The sequence below is a fragment of the Endocarpon pusillum genome (assembly GCF_000464535.1).
Source record: "Endocarpon pusillum Z07020 unplaced genomic scaffold scaffold174, whole genome shotgun sequence".
Lineage (NCBI taxonomy): Eukaryota > Fungi > Ascomycota > Eurotiomycetes > Verrucariales > Verrucariaceae > Endocarpon > Endocarpon pusillum.
The window spans coordinates 47,282-53,281 of NW_006916067.1; positions in this window are offsets into that span (position 1 = coordinate 47,282).

Below are 6,000 nucleotides of genomic sequence, written 5' to 3' on the forward strand. Positions count from 1 at the left end.
TGTGCCCTTCTGCGCAATCCCATTGCCCATGCAAATGTGCCATGCTTCCAAAATAGGCAACATCCACATGCAGTCAAGCAAGATCTATGGGCCGAAACCCTTCCACAACACCGTGGGGACTCTTGTTGGGTGCACAGCACAGCGAATATCACATCATCTGTGTATGGAGACGCCGGGCCGGTATCAGAATACTCCAGCAATCGCTGTAGGCTTATATCCCTCATGCCTTCTGATATCTGATCGACTCATTTCATCTCTACTATGATTTATGCTGATCGACCTCTTCACAGTTTATCTAGTCACGGCCTTTCCTGGAGCGCCTATGTTAGAGGCTTATCCCCTCCGTGCCCGAACAGGGGTGTAGAATGCCTCAATTAGCGTCGTCGATCTCCTTATTTCGATGTTGCTACAACTTTTGCTTGCTCGAACGCCTTTGATAGATATTCGGGAATAAGTGTCTTCAAGAGCAAAGCTTTAACTCACTTGTCAAATGATTTGTCTGATAATATATTCATTGAATGCTGGTTAGACGATGTCCTGTGAGCGACCTTATTTGAGCTTAAATTTCACCAAACGCGCTAATTGAGGCATCGGGCACGGAGGGGATATAACTAGTATATGACTCTTGTCGTCATTGGTCCCAGAAAATTGTCTCAGGGGGGATGATGTCGGCCTACGATCTAGATTGCGACACTTCTGAGATTGAAACCACCGGGTTCCGGGATAAAAACGGGAATATCATTCCGCCATCGGATGGTAGAAGCGGCTGGGACGAGCCGACTTGGCTGGATACCTTTCTTGCCAAATACGCAAAGTCGAAGAACGTGTGCAGGACTGGCAGATACTGAAAGATTGTTAGGACAGATACAAGAAAATTGGTCCAGATAAGGATTCGTCGAACCTTATATCATTATACTTACACCTGAATCTTGACTTCTTCAAGATATATTTCCAATTCGAGACCTGAGCTCACGTGACTGTAACCTGAATGATGAATGAGCAGGCCTGAGCTGTGGCTGTGCATGGCTGTTCTAAGTCTGAGCAGTCGTGAGCATCAATTAAATCCTTCGGTTATGTATTACGACAAGGCTTATCGCATTGTGACCCGGTTGCGCTTTACGCTTGGCTCCGAAGATTATATCGTAGCATCTCTTGTTGTTTATATTCCCTTATCTATGTTGCTTTTCGCGACTCGTTACTTTACTGTTCGTTAGGGACGCTTCAGTAACCATCCCTCGCCTCTAGATCGATCTTTCGTACGATACCCACAGCGTCTGGTCTCTTTTGTTAGGCTTCAACCAATTACCTGTCTGTGCATTAAGAGCTTGGTGGACTCTTTCTATTCATGAACCCTAAAAGATATTTAGAGGCCGGCCGAGTCGCGTAAAAGCTGGTGCGATTAAGGCTCAGCAAGTAGGAGATATATTTAACCGGTAAAACCTTTGTTGAAAGCGCTAAGGAGTTCGCTACACTTTATGCAAATCTCTTATGGCCCAAGATCGCACATGACAGGTCGGAAGAGAATAAGATTGGAGATGATCGGATGATAAGAATTGAGTGGTGACGGAGGCTGACCCGGCCTAAACTGGTGATCAACGAGCCGTTCAGATTTGAGACTGCAACGCGAATTATGATGCAGGAGCAGCCGAGGCAGGTCTCAACTCAGTCCTTGTGAGAAATGTCCTCCATTGGCCCTTATATTCACCTCTAAGGAGCCGAGTCCCGACCGCTCGAGGCCTGAACTTTGACTGCAGAAGCCAACTAGCGAGAGTCGATCGCGGAATAAGACCGTCGAGGGTATTTTTCTCATTGGCTCTTTTTCACCTTCCGGGGGGGAAGAATCTCGTACGGTCGCTGTTGAAATACTCCGCCGAAACCGATTCTGATGTTTATAGGGACTCCTGGTGGAACATAAGTCACATTTCTCGAGTGGCGTGGTAGGTTAACCAGCCTCTTGTAAAGAGCTAAATATGTCTCAAGCCTGTTTTTAAACGCTTCTGCGCTGCGATCGAGTGACGTAACTGATTATACGGTAATTTGATCATTAATCACGTCTCAGGTTCATGTTAACCCAGGAGACGTTTCCGGGTGCCGACACGCTACGATCATCAAGGCAGCGTCGCGACAGTCCAAGCAACTCGTTGTCGGTGCCCCAGGCAAGTAATCAATATGTCGATCTGACGACCAGGTGAGAAACGAAGAGTTTAAGGTCGATCGGCGCGATATCGTATAAACAATTAGCCGCCCAGGTCCAGCGGGATAAAAGTCACCCTTACGACGACGCCGACTATTAGATCGAACGTTAGAGGCAGAGTCGCATCGGAGCACCAGACCACCGGCAGCTTGGTTGGGTTTGAGGCCGGGTGGGGGGTTGGTGCCATGATTGGGTAGAATAGGTCGTCCGCGACTGAGACAGCAGCGCAGCAGGCAGGGGGGGAAGGGCCCTCCGCGAGAGAGAGGAGGGAACAGGTGAGGGAGAGTAGATGACAGAAAAGAAAGGAGGATGGAGGAGCAGCGGGCATATGTGGGAAAAGCGGCGAGGCGGCACCAACCCCGATCGGGCGGGGCTAAACCGTAAACGGCAGCGCACTGGCACGTAGACTAGTAGTAGACTACAAGTACAAGGTTGGTGTTGATATCGATCTGGAACAGTATCTAGATTTCTTGTCTTTGAATAGATCTCTTATATATCAGATATCTTCTAACTTACTCATATTACCAAAACTCTTTCTTTCTGATTTTACTTGGGCTAAGGAGAATAGGCAACATACTTGTAGCAAAGTAAAGACCTAGGGCCAAGAGAGACTAGAAAAGACTGCTTACTTATCATAGAAAAAGACCCCAGAAAATACCCTCCAAAACGCGTAACAGTCCATTCTCTGTCACGGCTGCCATGCTTGTCGCCCGCTAGCGCTAGGGGCGCCGGGTATTGATTAGCACTAGACGTTAGTAAGGGGCATGCTTGCTATATAGAAGCGACCCCAGGGCCCTCACCGTCGACTCTTCAGTCTTAGGATAGCACTCAACATGGGCTGAAGATCTCGCGCACTCGTCGCCTGCTTCCAACGTGACACGTAACATTATCCTAAGACTGCCCTTTGACTAGAAACGGTCGTTAAACTATCGACTGTAAGAGATCTGTATCTCTGGACCCGTCGCCAGCTCATTCTGGGTCAGTGTTGACATTCGAGGTCAGACTCGAGTTTAAAGCAAGCCTCTCTGACACCCTCTGTGCCCCTGACGAGGTTAAAGAAGACAAGGAGATTCGGACCTCTGAGAATTCAAATAAGCAGGATCCTTATACCTAGTGAGTAAAAGAATAAGGCGCCCTGTACACATATATATAACGACTCTGTAATCAAGGCAGAGTATAAACATAGGGTTGACATACTCTAGAGCTGTCAGACAGCTATCCTGTTCAAAAGGGCCACTAACCTTTTCCTTACCTTAATAATCGCGATACTCTTTAAGGTCCTGTCGCCTTTCCTCTTTTGACTTATATAACACTTTATTAGAGCTAGGCTACGTATTAATAATAATGATACTAACTAGTAACTAATCACTAATATGTGAGAACGTAAGAGCAGCCCCTTAGACTATATTTGATATAGCTGCCTTTAACTTATCTAGCCTAGCTAGGACTAATAACCCTGTTCCCTTTGCTAAGAATAATTACCTTAATCCTATCTTACCTTTTAATTTTTTTAATCCCCTTATTAGAGTAGCTTAGCTAAGTGTCGAAACCCGCATAGTAATGTCCTATACTACATAGTTATGCTTAGTACTGTGCGGGTGCGGCCACTTAATAGGCCTGGCACTTAATAGGACTAGTGCGGGATTTCCTGTGCTATGCCTGTTTAGGCACTAGCCTAGTTAGGTAGATTGTGTATATAGTTTAAGGGGAAGCAGAGTTTTCTCTGCTTCTTCAAGCCACACAACAAGGACAGTCTGAAGCCTTCAATATACAAAGCTCGACAGGTTATGAGCCCGGACAGCAGCGTTATTCCTGTGCTGAAGATCCCATTGTTAGCATTCCGTTTAGGGCTATCGTAGAAGCCATCCACCCTGGCTGTAGATCAGTATAGCTGACTGCCGCTATACAGGACGCAGAAGCCCTGACCTGCATGTACTAAACACCATTAGTGCAGATCCCTGTGTTGCTGACTTTGCAGGACCAATTAAAGAGGCAATTAGAGTATATCGAAAGGAGCATTTGTCCCTAATCTTTTAAGGGTCTTACAGGACAGTATATAAGATACAGACCGCAGCATAGTAAAGACACTCTGTCATCCATTTATCTTTGGCTGTTTCTTGAGGGACAGATTACAAAGGCAATCCGCAGTATAGCAAAGAAATTTCTACCCTATACAGAGAACCAACAATCGTTGAATACGACTCTGATTCCTTAAAGGAGCGTACTATTTAATCATTAACTATTCTCTTTACCTCTATTCCAAAAGGTCCTAAAACTACTAAGGCAGTTTCAAGATCTCGAATTAAGCTAGTTAAGGCATCCTCTCTTATACTCTTTCCTCCTTTAATTCTTTTATAGACAGTATTCTAGCCTATGTCTTTTAATTTTAATTCTTTTATATTAAGCATAGCTAGTCTAAATAATATTATAACTCTTTCTTCTACTAGTAAGCAGACATTACCTAATAAGTAAGCATTATCAGAAGCAAGTAGGTTCCTAACAGAAATATCTATATAAGTAAAAGACAAAATCCTAAATAATAAGAAGCTATCTTAAGCAAACTAGAAGAAGTGGTTCTATAACCTACACTTCTAAGCAATTAAGAATAGCGTCAGACATATTATTTATAAGAGTAAAGAGACTAACGAGATTTGCTAGCCTTTATTAAATATAGCACGCTTCTAGGCATAAAACACTATAATATACTCTGCAATTTTCTAAGGACTTAAAGATAATAACTAATAAGTAACTTATAACTATAAGTGTTTACTTAATCTGCTTAAGTATCTCTAAGAGAAGTATAAAAGAGTCCTTATATTTACTAAGTATAAGTATATTAGTGACTTCTATAAATATAAGATAATAAGCTAATTTGTATAAACTGTATTTATAGACTTTAAGGATATTGTCTATAAGGTAAAAGATAATAACTCGGTTATTAGTACTACTATAACTAAGGAGCATATCTTTAACTACTTAGTTTCTGTCTTGCCAGAGAAGCTAGTCTTAATCAGCAGCGTCCTTTAACTTCAGAAGGACATAAGTGTAAAGGCGCGTTTACAGCATTTTAAGGAGACTAAGAAGAATCTTGCTAAGGGTAAGAAGAAGGGCGAGTCCGCCTATTATTCAAAGGACTATTCTTCGCCTCGTCGTCAGGTCTCTAAAAGTTCTGACTTGTTCCGCCGCTCTCGCCCCCGCTGCTGCTCCACATTTTCTTCCTCCTCTGCTTCTTTTACTGATAGCAAGAAAGAGCTTACTTGTTAGAGGTATAAAGAGTCTAGGCATGTCTCTACTAAATACCTAAATACTGAGCTTATCTGTCGCCTCTTCTAAGAGCACAAGAAGAAGTCCTCTTTAAGGTTATCACGTAAGGACGCATCTTAAAGCAGCAGCTGGCTAGCGCAGCAGCTAAAGCTAAAGGCAAGAGAATCTTGATCCTCTTTAGCTAGCAAATCTGTCTGTTTTGCTAAAGGGAAACAAGCTAAGGCTTATATAACTAATAGTAAAACTAAGTTAAAAGATAATAAAGAGCCTAAATAGGTAATCTCTAGCAAAGATAATAATAATAAAGAGAAAGCCTGTATTACTATTAAAATAATAGGCTTTATAATAAAAGCCGCTTTTATTATTGTAAAGATAAACTCTAATTAAGGTAAGACTTTCTTTATACCCTTATTATCTAAATAAGGTTCTTTTATTTAAATACTTAATAATAAAGCAACTACTTATATAACTAACTAGATTAGTATATTTAAAGTTAATCTAATTAGAAATAAATTAAGATAATACAAGATTATTATAAGTAG